The sequence below is a fragment of the Cebus imitator genome, unplaced genomic scaffold (genome assembly GCF_001604975.1).
Source record: "Cebus imitator isolate Cc_AM_T3 unplaced genomic scaffold, Cebus_imitator-1.0 Scaffold32, whole genome shotgun sequence".
NCBI lineage: Eukaryota > Metazoa > Chordata > Mammalia > Primates > Cebidae > Cebus > Cebus imitator.
Window position 1 is genome coordinate 6288172 of NW_016107347.1, and position 25998 is coordinate 6314169.

General features: G+C 37.6%; 1 protein-coding gene and 1 pseudogene across 3 annotated transcripts in view; both read right to left on the bottom strand.

Annotated features, from left to right (window-relative positions):
- The window catches only part of MAGI3 (membrane associated guanylate kinase, WW and PDZ domain containing 3), a 289692-nt gene that overhangs the window by 172819 nt on the left and 90875 nt on the right, over window positions 1-25998 (bottom strand). The window lies entirely within an intron of this gene.
- Window positions 6811-8370, bottom strand: LOC108301190 (annotated as a pseudogene). Its single transcript, XR_005199381.1, has one exon. The product of XR_005199381.1 is annotated as a keratin, type II cytoskeletal 8-like (transcript).

The window sequence follows — 25998 nt, forward strand, 5'->3', positions numbered from 1 at the left end:
TATGCTCCTCTGCCATACCCTTATAATTGTGGGGGATTTTTTTTTTTTTTTGAGCACTTCCTTACTTTCTGGCAGTATAAGATGCTCCAGGCTCATCTTGTAGTCTTTCCCAAGCCAGTCCTAGAATCTGTCATTTCTACAAGGAGTCCTGGTTCCTTGTGTTGGAGAATGATATTAGAAACCAAGATTTGAATGTAAAGTCTGCTCATTACTACTGAGGAGTTACTGCTTCTAGACCCTATCAGCTGACAGAACAAGGAAATATATGTGTGTCTATTAATCCATGTACTGTATTCCTATTGATAAATATTCCATCTGTACCTATATGAAGCTAAACATGAGTTCATCCTTCTGTTAGAGACAGAAGGATGACAATTTTTCTGAAAGTTGTGACAATTTTTCATTGTCACAACAAGGGAGTGGTATAGGCATATAGCGGGTGTAGACAGAGATGCTGCTAAACATCCTATGGTACACAGGACAGTATTCCACAACAAATAATTACCCAATTCAAAATGATAACAGTGTCAATCACAATTTATCTATATAACAGCACAATTCAACAACTCACACATGCCTACCTCTACGGAATGATTTCAATAATCAGTACCACGGGTCACCATGATGCATAGTCACTACATATATTGTCTTTTAAACTTAAAGGTAGATGTAGCCTAAGCCTTAAATAATCCTCTCACTCACTAACTATGAGTTTGTTTTTGTGGCAGTGACTAAGCACACAGGCTTTGGAATCAGACAAAACCTGAATTTTGAGTCCTACCTCTGTCATTTGTTTACTAGCTGAGAAAACGGTCTTGAATAAAATACTTCTCTTTCTATACCCCACGTTCCTCATCTGTAAATGAAGATAATATCTATTCCATAAGATTGTTTTAAGGATTAAATGAGATAATCATGTAAAAATCTAGTGCACTGACTGGCACAGTTTGTATTAAAAAAATGTCTGATCATTTTTGGAAGTCATATATAAATAAAAAACTTTTTTAACTTCTTTAATGAAATGAGGTTCTTAACTAAAATTTTAGACAACATTTGAGAAGAGATAGTAAAAAGTTATTTCCTAGTCTTCATTCTGTCATTCTCTGGTCAAAGCTCTATATCAAGCCATGCTACTACTTTACAAATCAGATTCTAATACAACAAGTATCAAATCACAAAAACTCAGTAGTCTAAACATTACAGATTAGTCAACTATCACAACAAAATAGCAAACATCAAAGACCTTTGGAAGTTTGGTACCATAAGTTCAAATTTTTTTTTGCCATCTTTACTCAAGAAATGGTTTTCTCCTTCTCTTATCTTGATTTTGCCACTACAACGTTCATCAGAAGAGAAACTTTTATTCGGAAATCAAAATCAACATCTATTTGAAAAGATATATTGTATCCACACAGATTTACTTACAAAGATGCACAATATATGCCTTAAATGTCAGGCAGGGTTTGGCAATAAGGGCACTGATCCAGAACTACTAGATGTGAGAATTTAGCAAAGGATGAAAATTCCTCTCTTACTTGTTCTTCAAATTTTATGCTGTAATATTACTCTTTGCCATCTTTCATATCCTGGAGTTACATTCTAGGTTTGGAACTTGGATTTGTGGTTTAAGAAAACTACAAGGGTACAAATGTTTTGCTTCATCAGTCAGCAGACCACTCTGAAGAAGACAGAAAGAAAAGAACAGGCTTTAACAATCTTGAAAATTATGCCCCAAAACACATTTTTACTTCTCTCCCTTACAAATGTGAGAACAAAACTACATGCTGAGGAGAAAGAATAAAAAGAACACAAGGATCTGTAGATGGCTTTGTAGTGGCTAGTTCTCCCTCTAATTTTCAAATAGAACACTCCAAAATATTTAGATCTTTAAGTGTTTGCTGTAGTAATAATTATGCTCTCTTCAAGGCCTGCGATTTTACAATTAAAGCCAAGCTAAGAGAGATCTAAACACCTCATTTTTAAGTCTGTTAGTTTTTATAACAGAAGATTAATGTGCTTAAACATCTGTTTTCGTATGACTTTGATTTTACAAATCTAACACTGGACATGAAGAAAAAATGTTTTGCTTTATTATGACTTCCTTAGTCCCACAAATATGTATGAGTCATTTTTACCCAATGTGTCTTGCCCTAAGAATAATTATTTTGCTGATTTTAAATGTGAAAAAATGTTGGCATTTAAATGTTTTCAAATTATTGTCTTTTCCCCCTTAAAGAACTAAGGGGGAAAGAGAAATAAAGAAGACATTTAAAGAGAAATAAAGAAGACTGAAGAGGAAACCTTTGGGTATATAAGGGAGTTTGGGGGAAGATGTAAAGATGATAATCACAATAATGTTATTTAATTTGCCACACTGAGGGCAAATACTCCTGAAAGGTAACTTTTTCCTTCATTAATTCAACTTTGAGTCAAAACCATTTAAGTTATAGCCCAATATCAGCTTCGATAAATTCATTAAATGTCCTATCTTATAAATTAAATTTTGTGGAACTACTATTTATCTAGCCACTTGTAACTACCCAATAAGAAATCTTTCAGATGACCTGACTCAATCTTTTAATTATATAAGGGAGTTTGGGGGAAAGACTTGTTCAAGGTTGCCTAGAAAGTTAATACATGGCTTTCTTAAGAAATTATTTTCACCTCATCTCTTGTCGCTACCTAATATAAATACTAATTCCGGACAATATTTGAAGCAAAACAACAACAACAAAAATAAATAAAACTTACCCTACCTTGACTTGAGATAAGAGAATATCACTATAATTTAGCAAAAACTAGGCAGATGGTAAGTGGAAATGGTACTACCACTGTTGCTTCTAAAATAATCTAATGTCTCCGTCATCCATCATGCCAAGTGCTGGAGACAACTAGTTTTCATGTCCATGGTAAAGGGTAAAGTCATCCTGTGGAGCTCTTCAACATAATACTCTTCATGGTGCATGCTATGAGTGGCTTCCTTTTTTCTTCAACACTATTTATGACATTCAATTTAACTTGATTTTACCTAAGCAAAAATGTTTTGATTTTTATTTGGTGGGTGGAAGGTAGAAGAAATATTTGTCCTCCTGAATGCAAGTATTCAATGTAGTGATACCCCAAATTTTAACACACTGAAAGGCATTCTTATGCAGATAGTAGAATAGAAAAACGTAATCAACCTGTAAGTACCTTGTGAAGGCAGAGAAAACACCTGCCATTTCATGAATCACAATCTTCTAAACTAATACCTAGAGACATAAAAACAAAAAGTACAGGCTGGGCGTGATGGCTCACTCCTGTAATCCCAGCACTTTGGGAGGCTGAAGCAGGTGGATCACAAGGTTAGGAGTTTGAGACCAACCTGGCCAACATGGTGAAAGCTCACCTCTACTAAAAATACAAAAATTAGCCAGGCATGGTGGCATGCACCTGTAGCCCCAGATACTTAGAGGCTGAGGTAGAAGAGTTGCTTGAACTCGGGAGGCAGAGGTTGCAGTGAGCCGAGATCGTGCCACTGCACTCCAGCCTGGACAACAGAGCAATACTCCAACTCAAAAAAAGAAAAAGAACAAGAAAAGTACACATCTATCACATTTGCATAGAAAATACTGGAATTCAGTCATACTTATTTTAAAATTTGAAACTGATGTGTATACTTTGTTGCTAACTGAATGAAGACTAACAACAAATCAGATAATAAAAGGCAAAAAACTGGTATCTCTCCTCCTCTAAGAATGAACACACTCAATCCAACTTACGTGGAAGCTTGAATGACAAGCTTCACGTAATCAACATTTAGGACTCTGAAATGACCCCTATTTTCTATTCAAGCAAAAACAAAACACACAAATAACTTGGACAAGCACAAATTTAGATATAATTTAAGAGTTGGCATAATTTAAAAATGACCATCTTTTCATTCTTTCCTAACTTGTGTTTGTATAGATAACTCTCTTGGGCTATTTAACTCAGTTTTAAATATTTACTATCAAGTAAATTATAACATTTTATATTTCATACTTAAAGGTTACCTCCCCTATCTACAACGAAATTACCAGAATATCTCTAACAGGTCCTACTTTGGAAGACTATGAAAGGAAAAAGGTACTATATTCCTTAGACACTTTAACAGCTCAAAGAAATTCTTTCAGAGGGAAAAAAATGTTCAAACCCTGCATCAGTACCCAATGTAATATATGAAGGCATGTCCAACACCTACCACGTATCAAGGCCCCACAATGGGCACAAGAGAAGGGATTTACAAAATTATTGGCCAGACTATGCTTTTAAAGGGTCCCTGGTCTAGTGAGAAAGGCATCAACAATTAATTATAATGTATTAATGCTATAGTGATCTAGGCATAGTGTTTTAAGGATGCAGAATCCTAGAGAAATCAAAGGACATTTGAGCAGCAAAATAAAGATACTCAGTGCAAACAATGTCTGTGAAGACAGATTCATAAAGGCAGGTGTTAAACAGCAAGTGGTTAAATATGGCTTAATAATATGGTGGTCAGAGGAGGACCACTGGGCAAACTATTAAACTAGTAAAATTAGGTTAAGGACAGATTGTTGATGGTCTCTAAGCTCATGCTAGAGTTCAGAATTTATCCTCTACACAACACAAGCTGTTGGAGATATTTCAGCAGAAATATGATATGACCGAGATTTTACCTTTAGATAGATAACCTGGCAACAGTGTTTAAGAGAAACAGTCTAAGTAGAGAAAAACTTAAGGGAGATATCAAAAGTTTATTTTTAGTCTTGATGAAAGATGAAGTTATTAGCATAAGGGATAGCTATCTAACAAGAATCATTGAAAATACCAAACAGATATTTGGTGCTTTGAATCATGTGCACACTTACACAAGTAAATCCACTTGAAATGTCATGGGGGTAGATAACACTATCCAGAATGTATATATAAAAAAAAGTTAGTCAAGGTCTAGGATTAAATGTATTCCTGTCCCAGCACTTTGGGAGGCCGAGGCGGGTGGATCACAAGGTCAAGAGACCGAGACCATCCTGGTCAACATGGTGAAACTCTGTCTCTACTAAAACTACAAAAAATCAGCTGGGCATGGTGGCACGTGCCTGTAATCCCAGCTACTCAGGAGGCTGAGGCAGGAGAATTGCCTGAACCCAGGAGGCGGAGGTTGCGGTGAGCTGAGATCGCGCCATTGCACTCCAGCCTGGGTAACAAGAGCGAAACTCCGTCTAAAAAAAAAAAAAAAAAATGTATTCCTGTTCTTATGTATGATGTTTAGAAGCATCTTATCAAATATGTATAAAGTTTCTGTTACCTAAATAGCACTTAAAATACCAACAATATGCAGGAGATTGTGGTTTACAAATGTTTGATTTTTTAAAATACTTAATAATTGCACGTTTTATAGAACAATAGAAACCATAAGTCTTGTAAAGAATGATATAGAAACACTACATTGACAATCTTTAAGAATTATTTTTATGGTATCACGTTTATTCCAATGCCACAGAAACTCCATGTATACAACAACGACATAATTTCTATGAAAAGATAATTGAATAGTATTCAATAGTGATGAAAAAAGAAAACACTATCCTAATTTCGGCTGAGGGAATTTATAAAAAGAAGGTAAAAATACCTACGGAGTCACTCATTTTAGGGTTGTTAGCTGAGTTTTTAAAAATAATAATGTTTTAAAATGAGTATACGATTTTGTTGTTATTTGGGCTGGGAAAAATTTCTAGATCTGAAAATGTAATTTAAGAACCAAAAACAAACAAACAAAAAATCCCTATATCAAGCTGTTTGGGTAAGTATGCAATCAATATAACAGTAAATTCCCCACAAAGATCCTCTTGCTTAATATTAGGGTTGCCGAAGTGAAAACAGAATTGTTCCTAAATAATACTACCACCTTTACTCACTTTGTGTAACTTCTTCCCACACATTTTTAGAAGGAAAATATTTTCTCCACATAATTTATGCATAATTGTTTCCCTATTTTGAAACAGCAATGGCAACATCCAACAAAGTCTCCTGACTGTTTTTTAAAAAACATCAATCGATTTCTCAGCAATGTAAGATAAGCACAGATCAATAAAGCTTAGATGTTTTCTTTTGCTCTGACTCCATTCTTTCATTAGGGGATACTTCCTGCATACAGCAAAATGTGCTATAGTTACATTTTTAAAAGAACAAGGAATAGCATTAGAAGTTTATTAGTGATAGAGGGGAAAGCATAGCAGCACTCACACCTCTCCCATTTCCCAAATGGTTCTCTATCTCATTCTGTTTTTTCTTATGCCCTCCATAGCTATCAGAAACAAGCTTGACTTACAAGGAACTGTGATGATGGCCCCTAAGCGAGTTCAGCTACACAAGCTGAGTTGTGATAGCTTCAAAGTGCATTTATTTACCACTTCAAAGGACCTTTGAGCCCATGAAGAAAACAGTGGAAAAATGAGCAGGGACTGCAAAAACAACTTGAATTGCAGACTGACCAGAGGAATTAAAATCTCCACATGGAAACTTGAAAAGAAAGGTGCCTACTCTTTTTTTTTTTTTTCTCCCCGAGCTAGCTGAGATTTTATTTTGGACCAAAAAAAAAAAAAAAAAAAAAAAAAAAAAAAGCCAATTGAATTATTGAATTGTTTTGCAGCTGGAGGCATGGGCAAAGGGGGTCCCCAGGCAGTAAACTCCCCGCAGGTGGGCTGAGGGCTAGGGCTGAGCGTCGGATGGGTCTCCCATTCCCTGTGCTCCCCTGTACAGCAACCTCCCTCCCGGGCTCTGGGGCAGCCTCAGGAGGCGCAGGCTGGGAGGGGCTGTTGCAGCTGTTCACTTGGGCAGGACGTCAGAGGACTCAGATACCAGCCTCCCATCGCGGGTCTCAGTCTTCTTCACAACCACGGCCTTGGTGGAGCTGGTGCGGCTGAAGGTGGAGTCCACGCCAGAGCCAAAGCTGGAGCCCAGGCTGTAGCTGAGGCTGGGGCTTGTGAGGCCCCCATAGGCAGAGCTCAGACCACCTGCATAGCCGCTTGTGGTCTTCGTGTGGATACTCATGTTCTGCATCCCACACTCCAGCCAGCTCTCCTCGCCCTCTAGTAAGCTTGCAGTAGGTGGCGATCTCGATGTCCAGGGCCAGTTTGACGTTCATCAGCTCCTGGTAGTCACGCAGCTGCCGTGCCATGTCCTGCTTGGCCTTCTGCAGGGCTTCCTCCAGCTGCTGCTGCTGCTTGGCACAAGCGTCCTTGAGTGCCTGCTCCCCGCGATGCTCAGCATCTAAAATGGCGGCCTCCAGGGAAGCCCTCTGGCCTTTGAGGCCCTCAATCTCGGCCTGGAGCCGGCTGATGTTCCGGTTCATCTCGGAGATCTCAGTCTTCATACGCCGCAGGTCATCCCCGTGCTTCCCAGCCAGCTTCTGCAGCTCCTCATACTTGATCTGGTATAAGCTCTCCGCCTCAGCCCGGCTGCGGTTGGCGATCTCCTCGTACTGCGCCTTGACCTCAGCGATGATGCTATCCATGTCCAAGGAGTGGTTGTTGTCCATGGACAGCACCACAGAGGTGTCGGAGATCTGGGACTGCAGCTCCCGGATCTCCTCTTCATACAGCTGCCTGAGGAAGTGGATCTCGTCAGTCAGTCCTTCCAGGCGAGACTCCAGCTCTACCTTGTTCATGTAAGCTTCATCCACATCCTTCTTGATGAGGACAAATTCATTCTCCACCTCTGTACGCTTATTGATCTCTTCCTCATACTTGTTCTTGAAGTCCTCCACCGGCCCCTGAATGTTGCCAAGCTCTGCCTCCAGCTTCAGCTTCTCCTGGCCCAGAGTCTCCAGCTGCCGCCTCAGGTTGTTGATGTAGCTCTCAAACATGTTGTCCATGTTGCTCCGAGCCGTTTTCAGCTGCTGCAGGAGGCTCCACTTGGTCTCCAGCATCTTGTTCTGCTGCTCCAGGAACCGCACCTTGTCGATGAAGGAAGCAAACTTGTTGTTGAGGGTCTTGATCTGCTCCTTCTCCTGGGTACGCACGGCCTGGATGTTGGGGTCCATGTCCAGCTTAATGGGGTTCAGCAGGCTCTGGTTGATGGTGATGGCGGTGATGCCTCCCGGGCCTATGCCGCTGGCCCCCGCATAGCCTGCACCCAGGCCACCGCGGAAGCCAGTGCTGCTCACTCGGGAGAAGCTCGAGGAGCTCGAGCGGGCACTGGGCCCACTCGTGAAGGAGCGGCTGCTGAAGGCCCCGGGGCCAGTGGTGGACACCCTGTAGGACTTCTGGGTCACCCTGATGGACATGGTGGAGGCAGGAGTGGAAGCAGGCGAGCTGAACCAGGGAGAGATTCCAGAAGGAGCAGAGAAGCTGCTGCTTGGACCGAAAGGTGCCTACTCAAGATTTCTATCTTTCAATCACTTCACAGAGTTCATCTCTACTTTTCTCTCTTTTCCCTTAACAAAAATACTAATATGTACATTTCCCATGTTTACATATCATGTTTTTTTTTTTAACTTGCACTTTTTCATAAATTTGCAATTTTCATAAATTTGCAAACAAGAGTTGAGACTTATTTGGAAATTTAAATTCTATATAAGTTTTGTTATGGATAATTATACATGTTTATTGAGTGATTGAATGGAGAGACCATACTTTGTTTGCTCAAGCTCCACACAGCTTTCCTTTCAGTAATGCAATATACCTCCTTGGCCACTGAAAGGAAAACTTGACCTAGGCTTAGGCCAGTTGTAATATCTCACTTTTTAGCAGTAACAATTGGTCCAAAGGGTAGGCATATGATCCCCAAAAGGGCCAGAGTTCTTCAATAAGGCTGACATGAATACTAGAAGATAGAACCTCTCTCCTTCCACTGGGGTGTCTAATCTGGGGCAGTCAGTGATCACATTTTCCCATCTTAGAGAGCAAATCTGTCTTTCTTCAGTAGGTAAAAACAAGATCACATTACACAGAGAAACTGGTCTCTCCACTCAATCACTCAATAAATATTCACTAAGCATTTTCTGTGTGCCAAGTGCTGTGCTGGGCTGGGGATACAAAGATAAAGTAACACAATGACTATATTTTGTGAATCAAAAATTAAGACATTAACTGTTGAAAGATTTTTCTGTAACTTCTAGATGTGAAATGTTATCTGAGACACTGTTTAGATTTAAAAACATGGTAATTTTCAAGATATTTGGGTGGTCTAAGAAAAAAATCAATAGGATATTCAAACTTGGAAGTATAAGAGAAAAAGGACAGATTTACAGATGCCAATATTTTAAAGCATTACCTGTTCCCTCAAACCTTACACTTACAGTTTTTCAATACCATGTAAAACAGAAAAATATATAAGATCAGTGAAATAACATAAATGCTATACTATACTCTAAAATATAATATGCCATGCTGAGCAGGCTTAGGTGCTGAGTTTATCTAACGCTATTTACAGTACATACACACTAGTAGTTTCCTCACATGTAAAACAGCTATAGCACCTACCTCATAGTGTATCTCCATTTTTCCAAGAGATAATTATTTTTCTCTCTCTCCTTTCCTCTTTCTTCCTTTCCTCAACTTCTTACTTAGCTCTATTTTACTTCCTCTTTACCTGACATTCCCTACAGGGCAAGTTCGTCTAACTATGTACTTAGAAGCTCCAGAGCAGAACTCTCACCCATTAGGAGGTTGCCTCAAGAGACAACAGTCCATCTACAACCCAAAGTATGCCCACTATGAAACTCTCTCCCATTTGGAAAGTTTTTGGCTGCTTTTTACAACCTACGCCAGCCCAAGAAGGCACCAGCAGTTACCAGCTCGACTACCCAGTAGATAGGGCACCAAAGCTCCCCACCTGTTTGCTTCCTCCCCTGCATGTCATTCATGCCAGTGTGCCAGGCAACCCCCTTGAAAAGGGGCCGCTTTCTACTGCAAAAGGGAAGTAGTTCCCTTAAGGCAGGAAGCCTATTCTTCCTCCTATAAGCTACCTTTGGAATAAAAATTAGCTATCTTTAAAGTTAATTGGACTCTGCAAATGGCAAGCTACTGAACTTGGTTTTTGTTACAATAGGGTTGTTTGAGGATAAAAGGATTTAATATAGCAAAAGCACTTAAACCAATACTTTGCACATGGTAAACAATAAGTGGTTTTTGTTACCTTAACTTTCATTATCATTACAACAGGACAACATTGAGGACCACAGCAAGTTCTGAGAGAATATGAAATGCAGAACACTGGTGTGATCTAAACCATTAGCAAAAAACAAAAAAACAACGATATGAGGTTTGGAGGGGTCTTGTGATTGCTTTGAGATTTATAGGAAAGAGAAGTTTTAACCACTAGCCCCTTTTTAATTTATCTGCTTTGCTTTTAAACAGCCTAAAACCTTCTACATAATTAATGTTGGCATACTGAAGTATATTCAAAACTAAAAATATTTTTGTGTGATTCCAAAGTGTGCCCAATTATAATGTATCAATCCTTTCTCTCATGATCTTCAAGCACCCTTTCCTTAACCTTCAAAATGTATCTGAAATCTGATCCCTTTCTCACTACTTCTGCCACTTAATAGGGTCATCTTCATTTCTTGCCTACTCTAGAGTATAGTCTTTTTTGCTTCTCCTCTTATCCCCTAAAGTCAATTTTCTATAAAGCAACCAAAGTGAGCTTTCTTAAATCCAAACTAGCACAGCCTCCAATGTCCATAATCTTCCAGTGCTCATAACCCTCCATGGCTTCCCATCACAACCAGAAAAAAATCCTATCTTTTTACAAGAATAACAACACCCTACAAGATCAGGGCCTACCTACCTTTTCAAACTCGTCTATTTAAACTCTATGTCCCTATGCTTTAGTCACTCTGGTCTTCAAGTTTCTAGAATAAGTCAAGGCCTCAGGGTCTTCTTGCTTGTTCTATCTGGCTGCAAGTTTCTTCTCCCAGATATTTATATCTGGGAGATATGTATATCTGGCCTGGTTCTTCATTTCATTCAGATCTTTTGTCAAATTCACCTCCTCAAAGAAAAACTTCTCCTCACTGCCCTATCCAAAATAGTTAAACCTCCTCTCCTTTTCCCTTCCCTGCTCTGTCCTTTTCATCCACTGAAAAATGCTTTTTGTTCATAGCTTTTATGTGATCCGACATTCTATATATATTTATTTATTATGCAGGGACCTTGTATGTCTTGTTTGTCATTATAGGGGCCATAACAATGCCTGCCATAAAGTAGGTAATCAATAAATATTTGTTGAATAAATAAAAGCTGTTATAAGCGATTGATATGTATTTATTTGAGCTAATTAAAGCAAAAAATATTACAAAACCTACTGCTGAGCTTTTGCTGACCAAGGTGAAGCAGAAACTGAATAAAATATATAACAAAATATCAGATAGATGTTAAAGGGTTAGTCATTACATCTGGGTTTTGTTAGCATCTAATATTGCCTCTGTAGTTCACTCTCAAATTTAAATCTTGAGTCTTGACTTCCTCTTTGAGTTCTATTCTCACATCTAATTACCTAGTATGTGCCCTACCTCTCTTCTCTTTCCTACTTCTGCTGTATTATTATAACTCTCTAAAAACATATTATCCACTGAGTATGAATTCTGCTATTTGCTACATGCTGCCCTGCCATATGAACATATAAATGTGTAGGTTCACATACTCATATATAAACTCACAAACAGGATTTTGGTTATTGTTCTACAAAGGAATTGGATATATTAATACATACTTCTGTATATCTTTCTTTCCTCATTCAATAGTGCCTCACAGAAAGTCCCTCTAATTCATATACTGCTCTTTGTGATAGTAATATAATGATCTGTACTACAATATACTATATTCACTCATTCTACTGTTAATAAGCATTATTTTGTTTGTAATTTTTTATATTATAAACAGTGCTGAAATAAACATCCTTGTACAAACCAGTACTTTTATTTCTTAGGGATATATTTCCTGAATGGAATTACTGGAGCATAGAGTATGTGTATTTTCTATTTTAATACATATTGCCAGATTGCCTTCCAAAAAAGAAAGAAAATAACTCACATTTTCAACAGCAATGTATTCAAATAACTTCCCACATCCCCATCCCAAAGTAACAAGTGTTTTGACCATTTTAATCTTTGACAACCTTATGCATAGAAAATGATAGTTCAGTCATTTTAATTTGCATATCACTAATAGTTAATAAATCTGAGCATCTTTGAAACGTTACTGACCATCTAAATTTTCTCTTCCAAAATTGCCTATTCATATCCTTTGCTCATTATCCATTGGGTTGTCTTCTAAACAAATTATAAAAGCTATTTCCATATTATAGATACAAATTTGTGATATCTGGCATCTCTGTTATGTATTTTTATTTTCTGAATTTTCGTTAGACTATTAATTTTATGTTATCTTTTGCAATATAAATTTTAACTTTCATATAGCCAAATTCTTTTCTTCTTTGTCTAGTTTCTAGATTTCTTGTTTAACTAATAGGGTCCCTTAGAGGATGGTTCCTACTTAAATATCAAAGTTCCTTCTTTCCATATAAAATATGAGAAATCCTCTTTAACTGTATTTTGTTAAGAAATCCCCTTTCTAACATCTGGTTCTTTTCTAGTTTTTGACTCTATGCACTGCAACATCTTAACCTTATTATTAAAGTAAATATACTTTTCATAGCAATTTGAAGATAAAAAGATCCTAAATGTCACTATGAACTTTCTATCTATTATAGGGACTCTGCTTCAACATCAATGTCAAAGGATAATCTAACCTCTGCTTGGCTTGTTCATTTCCAGTGATGAGCCATTTACTACTGCTCTAGACCTTACCATTCCTCTTCATGTCATTCCCAGTCACATGTATTTTTATATTCTTCTTGAAATAACCAAGCTAAGCAAATATATGAGAATGCAAATTAGAGTTAATAATAAGTGTGATGTTCTTAGTTTCTCAAGATTATTCATTTCCTTCCTCCTTTACTTCCAACGAATATCAACTTGATGCCAATTATTGAAAAGAAAAAGAAAACACAACTTTAAATTCTGACCTGAAAGTTATAGAAAAGTAATATGTGTATAATGTATGTGCATGTATGGTGACTATATAATATATACAGAGAGAAAAATTACTGTACTGTGAAAACACTACTCAAGATCCATTTTAAGGACTTTTAGTACATATGCAGGTAATAATTGGGATAATTTCAAATTATAGAAATTAACGAAGCTGAAGATTGAAAAAGATATTTACAGTATTGAGAAAATTGTATTTTAGTACTGTTTTCTTGAGTCTGGTTCAATCAATTAAGCTTTATTCCCCACCCCCACCCCCACCCACCCCAAGACAGGGTCTCGCTCTGACACCCAGGATGGAGTGCAGTGGCTCAATCTCCGCTCACTGCACTGGGCTCAAGTGATCCACATACCTCAGCCTCCAAGTAGCGGGGACTTACAGGCGCAAGCCACCACACCCAGCTTATTTTTGTATTTTTGTAGAGACAGGTTCTTGCCACGTTGCCCAGGCTGGTCTTGAACACCTGACCTCAAGTGATCTGCCTGCCTTGGCCTCCCAAAGTGCTGGGATTATAGGTGTGAGCCACCACCCATGGCCTCAATTAAGCTTTAATTACATTGCTTTACCTAGATAATATAATATTCAAGTCAGGCAATATCATACATTTTATAAGAGACCTAAGAAGCCTCAGTCAATAGATAACGTATCCTGAAGGCTAATTTGGCCTAGATAATAGCTACTTTTAAAAAAATGTGTCCAACCTACAAATTTACTTGCTCGTTAAGGGTCAGGTCTACCTTTGGTAATCAGTACTATCCCAAAACTGAGCAAAAATTCTGAAAATTATAAACACAAATATTTAAACATCCTGAAAGTTTAAATAATTGAAAATTGGTTAAATGTGGTTTTTTCAAAAGGTAAAAAACAAGTTCACTATAAAGTGCAATCATAATTATACTAATAAATTAATAGATCAATAAACAGATAAACAAAATGTTAGAAACAAACAAGAAACTGATTATCAAAGTTTATTCCATCAAGGCAGAGGTTTGCTCCTTTTGTGAAATTCAAAGAGACTCTGCAGGTCCTTAGGATGGTAAAGTAATCTATTACTGATTTACTTAGTGCTGACAGTCACATTTAACAAACACATATAGGACTTCATAGATAGTGAGCTATCATAAGCATCTATCCATCCATCTATCAACTGGCATTCCCAATTCTTAATTCAAACCTCAAATTCAGAAAACATGCAGCTAATTTTTGGGGGACAAAAAACACATGATAATTCTATTTATACTGATAAGAAACCTTACCCTTGGCAAAGAAAAATTTCAGCAAATTTAAAATCTAAGTTGTAATCATTTAAAGTATAATATCTACCTGAAAATATGTTCATTTTTCAACAATGAAGTTGAAATATTTGGAAATCATAAAAAGCATTAGCAACAAACAAAAAGTAGGAAATTAAAGCACAGTTCCTTTATCAAACTATCAGGCTAAAAATAAAAGGTAAACAAAAAGTTCACAGAAAGATTTCAACCACTAAATGCTTCAAAATCATTAGTCAAGTTTATCTATCATATTAAAGAAAAACTAGGAATTCTTACATATATCACAACACTTGTCAAAGAGAAAAACCTCTTATCAATCATAGCAGGTCTAATGTCAGCCATTTCAATTTATGTAGTCATAGCAGGTCTAATGTCAGCTGTTTTGATTTAATATGGCAGAGCTAGCTGAGCTCTCATGCTTCTGTGTTATTTTCTACAGTGCTTATTTTATTATAGATATTTTCTATAGTAATTATAGAGTTAACTATAAATATTTGTTTATGCCATTCTCTTTTATTAGTCTCTAAAATCCTGGGGATAACAGACTTTTTATCCCTAATAATGAACATAAACTGTAGTCCTAAATGCATTATTCAGCTTATTTGTGAAATTAATGATGTTGCATATACAGGATGATCTTTAGCAGGTTTAGTTTTTACTATGTATATCTTACCTTCATAGACATAATAAAGTTAGAAGTTCAAATATGCATTATAAACTGGGATTAAAAGAAAGACACAGTATCTTCATACAATGGACTTTGGAAACTTGGGGAAAAGGGTGGAGGGGGAGTTAGCAATAAAAGACTACACACTGGGTACAGTGTACACTGCTCAGGTGATGGGTGCACCAAAATCTCTTAAATCACCACTAAAGAACTTATTTATGTAACCAAACAACGCCTGTTCCCCAAAAACCTACTGAAATTAAAAAAAAAAAAAAAGAAAGGTACAGTATCTTCAAAAACTAAAACAAAATGCCACATTCTTTGGAAGTCGATAAGCTAAATATCTTCTTGAATTATATAACAGCATACATATAACATAGCACCTCTTAATGTGCTTTATAAGAGTAAATTCCCACGAAAACCTACAAAATTAGGGTACTAACAATGAACTAAGAAGATTTTTGCAACATAAATGTCTTTTTTTTTAACACGTACCCCGTTTTTGAATACATATTTAAATTGGCACAGATCTAGAATTGGTAGTTCTTAAAAATAACAAAAGCAAGTAAACAAAATTTAGCTAGTTTAAATTAGCATTAACAAAACTCATTAACCTAAATATTGTATATAAAAGTACTCCCACCGGCTATCAACAAAGAACCCTTGGCTGAGCAATCAAAATTCAAAAGAGAAAAGAACCCTAACTACAATGAAGTTGTTTATAGACACATTGATTGTCAGTGACCCATGCATAATATATAAACAATACTTATAAATCCTACCTGTTAAAAGACTCTACTACTAGAAAATAACTTCAGTTTCTGCCAAGTTTTATATTTTAAATAGAGATATTGTGATACATCATTTAGCACGTGGGAACTGTTACTAATTCAGAGATTAAGATTTTTTTAGCCAGGCATGGTGGCTCACACCTGTAACCTCAGCACTTTGGGAGGCTGAGGCAGGCAGATCACCTGAGATTAGAAGATCGAGACCAGCCTAACCAACATGGTGAAACCTCGTCTCTACTAAAAATACAAAAATTAGCTGGGCATGGTGGCACGCGCCCGTAGTCCCAGCTACTCGGGAGGCTGAGGCAGGAGAATTGCTTGAAGCCAGGAGGCGGAGGTTGCAGTGAGCCAAGATCACGCCATTGCCCTCCAGCCTGGGTAACAAGAACGAAACTCTGCCTCAAAAAAAAAAAAAAAAAAAGAAATTAGCTGGGCATAGGGGTGCACGCCTGTAATCCTAGCTTCTTGGGATGCTGAGGCAGGAGAATCACTTGAACCTGGGAGGTAGAGGGTGCAGTGAGCCGAGATTGCACCATTGTACTCCAGCCTGGGCAACAGAGTGAGACTCCTTCTCCAAAAAAAAAAAAAAAAAAAATTTCAATAGCTATTTTCACCTGAATCAATAATCAAACATTTAAAAAATTTAAGTTCAAGGGTACACATGCAGGTTTATTATATAGGCACACTTGTATCATAGGGGTTCATTATACAGATTATTTAGTAACCCAATATTAAGCCTAATACACATAGTTATTTTTCCTGATCCTCTACCTCCTTCCACCCTTCATCCTCTGATAGATCCCAGTGTGTGTTGTTCACCTCCCTGTGACCATGTGTTCTCATCATTTAGCTCCCACTTGTAAGTGAGAACATGTGGGATCTGGTTTTCTGTTCCTGCGTTTGTCTGCTAAGGATAATGGCCTCCAGCTCCATCCACGTTCCTGCAAAAGACATGATCTCGTTCTTCTTGATGGCTGTTTAGTATGCCATGGTGTATACTTTCTTTATCCAGTCTATCATTGATGAGCATGTGGGTTGATTCCATGTCTTTAAGAACTATTGTGAACAGTACTGCAATGAACATATGAGTGTATGTGTGTTTATAATAGAATGATTTATAAATCTTTGGATATATACCCAGTAATGAAACTGCCAGGTCAAATGGCATTTCTGTTTTTAGGTCTTTGAAGAATTGCCACACTGTCTTCCACAATGTTTGAACTAATTTACATTCATTCCTACCAACAGTATATAAGTGTTCCTTTTTCTCTGCAACCTCACAAGCATCCATTGTTTTTTGACTTTTTAATAATTGGATTCTGACTGCTGTGAAAGACAATATCTCACTGTGGTTTTGATTTGTACTTCTCTAATGATTAGCGATGTTGAGCTTTTTTTTCATATGATTATTGACCACATGTATGTCTGCTTTTGAAAAGTGTCTTTTCACGTTCTTTGTCCACTTTTTAATGGGGTTGCTTTTTCTTATAAATTTGTTTCAGTTCCTTATAGATGTTAGATATTAGGCCTTGACAGATGTGTCATTTGCAAATATTTTCTACTATTCTGTAGGTTGTCTGTTCATTCTGTTGATAGCTTCCTTTGCTATGTAGAAACTCTTTTGTTTAATTAGATCCCATTTATTAATTTTTGCTTTTATTGCAGTTGCTTTTGACATCTTTGTCATGAAAACTTTGCCCGTTCCTATGCCCAGAATGGTATTGCCTAGGTTGTTTTCCAGAGTTTTTATAATTTGGGATTTTACATTTAAGTCTTTAATCCATCTAGAGTTAATTTTTGTATGTGGTGTAAGGAAGCCGTCCAGTTTCAATTTTTCACATATAACTAGTCAGTTATTCAGCACCATTTATTAAATAGGGAATCCTTTCCCCATTGCTTGTTTATGTCAGGTTTGTCAAAGATCAGATAGTTGTAGGTGTGTGGCCTTATTTCTGGGTTCTCTAATCCATTCCATTGGTCTATGTGTCTACTTTTATACCAGTATCATGCTGTTTTGGTTACTACAGCCCTGTTGTATGGTTTTAAGTCAGATAGCACAATGCCTCCAGCTTTGTTCTTCTTGATTAGGAGTGCCTTGGCTATCTGTGCTCTTTTTTGGTTCCATATAAATTTTAAAATCGTTTTTTTCTAGTTCTGTGAAGAACATAAATTGTAGTTTAATAGGAATAGCATTAAATCTATAAATTGCTTTGGGCAGTATGGCCATTTTAACAATATTCTTCTATCCATGAGCACAAAATCTTTTTCCATTTGTTTGTGTCATCTCTGATTTCTTTAAGCAACATTTTGTAGTTCTTATAGAGAGATCTTTCAGCTGTCTGGTTAGCTGTATTTCTAGGTATTTTATTCTTTTTTTGGCAATTGTGAATGGGATTACGTTCCTGATTTTGCTCTCAGCTGGACTGCTGTTGTTGTATAGGAAAGTCAGTGATTTCTGCACATTGATTTTGTATCCTGAGACCTCGCTGAACTTGTGTATCAGCTGGAGGAGCTTTTGGGCTAAGACTACAGGGTTTTCTAGGTACAGGATTATGTCACTTCCAAAAAGAGATGATTAATCTTCCTCTCTTCCTATTTGGATGCTCTTCCTCTTTTGCCTGATTGCCTTAACCAGGACTTCCAAAACTATGTTGAATACGAGTAGCGAGAGAGGGCATCCTTGTCTTGTGCCAGATTTCAAGCCTCCTTTCAGCTTTTGCCCATTCAGTATGAAGTTGGCTATGGCTTTGTCATAGAGGGCTCTTACTTTTTGAGGTATGTTCCTTTGAGACCTAGTTTATCGAGAGTTGAAGGAGTATTGAATTTTATTGAGAGCCTTTTCTGCATCTATTGAGATAATAATGTGGTTTCTGTCTTTAGTTCTGTTTATGTGATGAAACCCCTTTATTGATTTGCATATGTTGAACCAACCCTGCATCTTGGGAATAAAGCCTACTTGATCATGGTGGATAAGCTTTTTGATGTTATACTAGATTCAATTTGCCAGTATTTTGTTAAGGATTTCTGTTTCAGTGTTCATCAAGGATATTGGCCTAAAGTTTTCTTTTGTTGTGTCTCTGCTAGATTTTGGTCAGGATGATGCTGGCCTCAAAGAACGACTTAGAAAAGAGTTCCTCCTCCTCAAGTCTTTGGAATAGTTTCAGTAGGAATGGTATCAACTCTTCCTTGTACATCTGGTAGAACTTAGCTGTGAATCTGTCTGGTCCTGGGCTCATTTTGTTTGATAGGCTATTTATGACTGAATCAATTTCAGAGCTTGTTATTGGTTTGTTCAGGGATTCAATTTCTTCCTGATTCAGTCTTGGGAGCATGTATGTGTCCAGGAATTTAACCATTTTCTTCCAAATTTTCTAGTTTATGTTTATAAAGGTGTTCATAATATTATCTGATGGTTATTTCTGTGGGGTCACTGGTAATATCACCCTTGTTATTTCTGATTGTATTTCTTTCAATTTCCTCTCTTTTCTTCATTAGCCTAGCTAGTAGTCTATTTTATTACTTTCTTCAAAAAACCAGCTCCTGGATTTTTTTGAAAACCATTTTGAATGGTTTTTCATGTCTCAATATCCTTCAGTTTAGTTCTGATTTTGGTTATTTCTTGTCTCCTGCTAGCTTTGAGATTTCTTTGCTTTTATTTCACTAGTTCTCTTAGTTGTGAGTTAGGTTGTTAAGCTGAGATCTTTCTAACTTTTTCATGTGGGTATTTAGTGCTATAAATTTCCCTCTTAACACTGTCTTAGCTGTGTCTCAGAGATTCTGGTATGTTCTCTTTGTTCTTATTAGTTTCAAAGAACTTCTTTGATTTCTGCCTTAATTTCATTATTTACCCAGGAATTATTCAGGAGCAGGTTATTCAAATGCCATGTAATTATATGGTTTTGAGTGAATTTCTTAGTCTTGATTTCTAATTTGATTGTGCTGTGGTCTAAAATACTGTTTATGATTTCATTTCTTTTGCATTTACTGAGGAGTGTTTTGCTTCCAATTATGAGATTAATTTTAGAGTATGTGCCATGTGGCAATGATAAGAATGTATATTCTGTTGTTTTTGGGTGGAGAGTTCTGTGGATTTTGATCAGGTCCATTTGATCCCATGCTCAGTTCAGGTCCTGAATATCTTTGTTAATTTTCTGGCTCAATTATCTGTCTAATATTATCAGTGGGGTATTAAACTTTCCCACTATTATTGTATGGCAGTCTGTCTTTGAAGGTCTCTAAGAACTTACTTTATGAATCTGAGTGCTCCCGTGTTGGGTGTATATATATTTAGAATAGTTAGCTCTTCTTGTTGAATTGCACCCTTTACCATTATGTAATGCCCTTCTTTGTCTTTTTTGATCTTTGTTGGCTTAAAGTCTGTTTTGTCTGAGACTAGGATTGCAACCTCTGCTTTTTTCTGTTTTCCATTTGCTTGGTAGATTTTTCTCCATCCCTTTATTTTGAGCCTATGTGTGTCACTCCATTTGAGATGGATCCGTTGAAGACAGCATACTAATGGATCTAGATTCTTTATCCAGCTTGCGACTCTCTCTCTGACTTTTAATTGGGGCATTTAGCTCATTACATTCAAGGTTGGTATTAATATGTTTGGATTTGACCCTGTCATAGACCCTGGTTATTTTGCAGACTTGTTATGTGGTTGCTTTATAATGTCACTGGTCTGTGTACTTCAGCGTGTTTTGTAGTGGCTAGTAACAGTCTTTCCTTTCCATATTTAGTGCTTCCTTCAGAAGAACTAAAGGCAGGGTCTGGTAGTAATGAATTCCCTCAGCATTTGCTTGTCTGAAAAGGATCTTATTTCTCCTTCACTTATAAAGCTTAGTTTGGCTGGACATGAAATTCTGTGTTGGGATTTCTTTTAAAAAAGCTGAATATTGGCCTCCCATCTCTTCTGGCTTATAAGGTTTCTGCTGAGAGGTCTGCTATTAGTCTGATGGGCTTCCCTCTGTAGGTGACCTGACCTTTCTCTCTAGTTTCTTTTAACATTTTTTGTTTCATTTGACCTTGGAGAATCTGATGAGTATGTGTCTTGGGGATGATCTTCTTTGTGAAGTATTTCACTTGGGTTCTCTGCAATTCTTCAATTTGAATGTTGCCCTCTAGGTAGGTTGGGGAAGTTCTCATGGATGATATCCTGAAATATGTTTTCCAAGTTGGTTCCATCCTCCCAATGTCTTTCAGAAACACCAATGAGTTATAAATTTGGTCTCTTTACATAACCCCATATTTCTTGGAGGTTTTCTTCCTTCCTTTTCATTCTTTTGTCTCTATTCTTATCTGTCTTATTTCAGAAAGCCAGTCTTCAAGCTCTGAGAGTCCTTCCTCTGCTTGGTCTACTCTGCTATTAATGGTTGTGTCTGCATTATGAAATTCTTGTAGAGTGTTGTTCAACTCTATTGGGTTGCTTACTTTCTTTTCTACACTGGCTATTTTGTCTGTTAGCTTCCGCATTGTTTTATCCTGATTTTTAACTTCCTTGGGTTGGGTTTCAACATACTCATGTACCTCAATGAGCTTTGTTCCTATCCATATTCTGAATCTTATTTCTGTCATTACAGCCGTCTTAGCCCAGTTCAGAATCCTTGCTGGAAAGATGTGGCCATCTGGAGGAAAGAAGGTACTCTGGCTTTTTGAGTTGTCAGGGTTCTTGTGCTGATTCTTTCTCATCTTTGTGGGTTTATCTTCCTTCAGTCTTTGAGGTTGGACCTTTGAGTGTTTGTTTTTTCCTTTTATCCTATTTGATGACCATAAGGGTTTGACTGCGGTATAGGTAAACTGAGGAGACTGGCTTCATTTCTGGAAGGTGTTAGAGGGCCACCACTCAACTCCAACTCCTGGACTGTGTGCTCTAACTCTGGTGGACTTCTATTGAGCCCTGACTTTGTTCTCTGGCTCCTTGAGATTAGGACTCCACTGTGCTGGTATGGGGGGCCCAAGGTATTCCCAGACCACTGGTTATTACACTCTGATAGGTGGTGTCAATCAAAGTATTTCATAGTGCAGTGACAACAGGATCCATCCTCATTCACACATGCCAGCAGCAGTGGTAGCAGCAGCAGTGGTAGCAGAAGCTGTGGCAGTGTGCTAATAGATACTAGGGTGTCTGTCTCCCTGTGGGTGTTCACCAGAGTGGTGAAGAGAACGCAGCTGAATCAGGGTTCAGGGGGCCCCTGCTGGTGACTATGTGCACAGTCACACTAGAGGAGGTGTTGGCTCAGGGGCAGGGCACTGGCAGGTGCAGTTCTGGGTGCCTTCTCTGTGCCCTGTAAGCAGGAGTTGTCACTTAGGGATGGGGAGTATCTGCTGTTCTCTGCACCTAGTTTGACTTCCACAGCAGTGTTAGTACAAGGGCAGGGTGCTGGTTGGGGCAGGCTGCCTGTGCCTGCCAAAGCTCTATCTGCAATAGTGGTTGGCGGATGGAGGGGGTTGGACTGTACTTCCTCACACTGGTGTGGCAAAGGAAAGCAAAACTCACCTGCATAGATACATGCCAACCAAGTGAGTTGCCATGGGTTACGGGACGTTGCAATATAGGGAAGGAGCATGCAGGCTGGTGCATGGCCATAGAAACCACCCTGCTGAAGCTCTCCACTGATCAGGCATGGTCCACCAGCACAGAAGCTATACTGCAGGCCCCTCAGGGTACCTGAGGCTGCCCTGCAAGCAGGCATGGCCAACCTGGGGCCCTGGGAGGGTCAGCAGACCAAGGGGTACTCAGATTGGACTGGCCTCATCTGATGGGCAAGGCCGCCCTGCGGAGTTGAGGACTGACAGTTCCTCTAGGACTAAAGTCTTCTATAGGAGCAAGTTGAGCCTATGGGGGTGGCTGTGCCTGGCCATGCACCACTACAGATGTTCCTGTACCAAACCCTCTGGGCTCCACATCAGCTGACTTGCTGCTTCTACCACTTCTCTGAGCATATACAGAATAATCTTTTCAAATGGTCAATGAAACATTAAATTTTCTAGACTAGGTGTAATGAAAAGTGTAAACAATTTAACAATGGTAAGTTAAAATAGTAGCCAAAAATTAAGCAAGAAAAAATCATGTAAAACATTTGGTGTAATAAATTATCAGGATAAAAAATTAAGGTAGATCCTTCCAAGGGATCTTGGAACAACTTTGTTCTCTATCATAACTACCATTTCTATAGTTGCAAACAATAAAAAAAGTTTTAGTAAATCATGCCACAGCTACTCAATATACTATTATGTAGCCATTAAAAATGATGTTTGCAAAAGTGTGGTACTAAAATTAAAAAAAATTATTTTATCAATTAATTTGAACCAGAATACAACATCAAATATAAGCATGCACACAGTACAGAAAAAATACAAAAAAAATACACAGATGTCAATAGGTATTATCTTTAAATGAGGTGGCTATAGATGACATTTTTAAGTTTTACTTTACTACACTGACATTTGTTATATTATTTTTAACAAAATTTCAATAACTTTTATTTGCAATACATCACAAACACAAGTGTTCCCCTATTTTTGGTTAATCTAATTGAATTATGCATATCTCATGCTTATTAATGGGTTAACCCATTTATGTCTAGTGTTCCATTATTGGAACACTAAGCTTGTGAGAGTTATTTATATCCTACTCCTCAAGGTCATCACCAAGTTCTGATTTTTCACAAAAAAAAAAAAAAAAAAAAAAATTGCAACCTCTGGCACAAATAGGTTAATACAATTAATTCCAGTGAAAATTCTTGCATACACAGAAAAATTATAGTAGAGACCTAATTTCTGTTAACAAATATTTACAATCCAATGAAGCTTATATGCTCTCTTCTTAACACCCAGTCAAGTTTCTTCTGTTTCTGAATTTTCACTGCACATTGTTAAAATATTTCTTTTTTTTTTTTTTTTGAGACGGAGTTTCACTCGTGTTACCCAGGCTGGAGTGCAATGGCGCGATCTCGGCTCACGACAACCTCCGCCTCCTGGGTTCAGGCAATTCTCCTGCCTCAGCCTCCTGAGTAGCTGGGATTACAGGCACGTGCCACCATGCCCAGCTAATATTTTGTATTTTTAGTAGAGACGGGGTTTCACTATGTCGACCAGGATGGTCTTGATCTCTTGACCTTGTGATCCACCTGCCTCGGCCTCCCAAAGTGCTGGGATTACAGGCTTGAGCCACCGCGCCCGCCCAAAACTCTTCACATGCAGTTTACTTTCATGCATTTATTTGTGTATAATTTCTTTATTCTCTTGAATTCTTAGTGATGAAGTTTTATCTATATTTCCTAGAGCACTTACTACAATGTTACATATTTAATAGTTTAAATATCTGTTAAATTATTGAAAGTCATAGAATTTTAGAGTTAAAAGAAAATTTGACAAGAAACCTTCCCCTAATTCGTAACTCAAGACTTTGTAGGCTGGGGGCAGTGGCTGATGCCTGTAATCCTAGCACTTTGGAAAGTCAAGGCTGGAGGATCACTTGAGGCCAAGAGTTTGAAACCAGCCTGGGCAACATGGCAAGACCCTCTCATCACAAAAAAAATTTAAAAATTAGCAATGTGATGGCATAACATAGCAAGATCCCGTCTCCACAAAAAAATAAAAAATACAGCCATGTAGTGGCACATGACTATAGTCCTAGCCACTCAAGAGGCTGGGGTGGGAGGATCAGTCAAGCCCAGAAGGTCAAGGTTATAGTAAGCTATGATCATGCCTTGCACACTAGATTAGGTGAAAAAGCAAGGCCCTGTCTCAAAAAAAAAAAAAATACTTTGAAGACCCCCCTACTTAAACCTTCACAAGAAAAGTACATAAACTATAAGAAAACATCAAAATATACACAGTAGGTCCTCACACTATCTAGAGATAGTTTTTATGCCCAAAAGTATATTGAAAATTCACAGCTTGACTGAGAATCAAATCAAGAACTCAACCCCTTTCACAATAGCCGAAAAAGAAGCAAATAAACTAAAACTTAGGAATATACCCAACCAAGAGGGTAAAAGACCTCTACAAGGAAAACTACAAAACACTGCTGAAAGAAATCACAGATGACACAAATAAATGGAAATACATCCCATGCTCATGGATGGGTAGAGTCAATATTGTGAAAATGACTATACTGCCAAAAGCAATCTACAAATTCAATGCAATTTCCAATATCAAATTGGGATTGCAGTTCTCAATATTAATGCAATATCAAAATACCACCATCGTTCTTCACAGAACCATAAAAAAAAATCCTAAAATTCATATGGAACCAAAAAAGAGTCTGCATAGTCAAAGCAAGTCTAAGCAAAAAGAACAACTCTGGAGGCAGGCATTACATTATCTGACTTCAAACTATACTATAAGGCTATAGGCATCAAAGTAGCATGGTACTGGCATAAAAATACACACATAGACCAATGGAACAGAATAGAGAACCCAGAAATAAAGTCAAATATTTAAAGCCAACTGATCTTCAACAAAGCAAACAAAAACATAAGAGTGGGGAAAGGACATCCTATTCAACAAACGGTGCTAGGGTAATTGGCAAGCCACATGTAGAAAAATAAAACTGAATCCTCATCTCTCACCTTATATAAAAATCAACTCAAGATGGATCAAAGACTGAAATCTAAGACCTGAAACCATAAAGATTCTAGAAAATAGCATTGGAAAAATCCTTCTAGACACTGGCTTAGGCAAAGACTTCATGACCAAGAACCCAAAAGCAAAAAGCAACAAAAATAAAGATAAGTAGATGAAACTTAATTACTAAAAAGCTTCTGCATAGCTAAAGAAATAATCAGCACAGTTAATTGACAACCCAGAGTGGGAGAAAGTCTTCACAATCTGTACATCTGATAAAGGACTAATATCCAGAATCTACAAAGAACTCAAACAAATTAGCAAGAATTTAAAAAACAATCTCATCAAAAAAGTGGGCTAAGAACACGAACAGACAGTTCTCAAAGGAAGATATACAAATGGCCAACAAGCATATGGAAAAATGTTCAACATAACTATCAGGGAAATGCAAATTAAAACCACAATGCAATATCACTTCACTCCTGAAAGAGTAGACGTAATTTAAAAAAAAAATCAAAAAGTAAAAGATATTGGCATGGATACAGTTAAAAGGGAACATTTTTTTACGATGAGTACAGCCACTATGGAAAAGAGTGTGAAGATTCCTTAAAGAACTAAAAGTAGATCTACCATTTGATCCA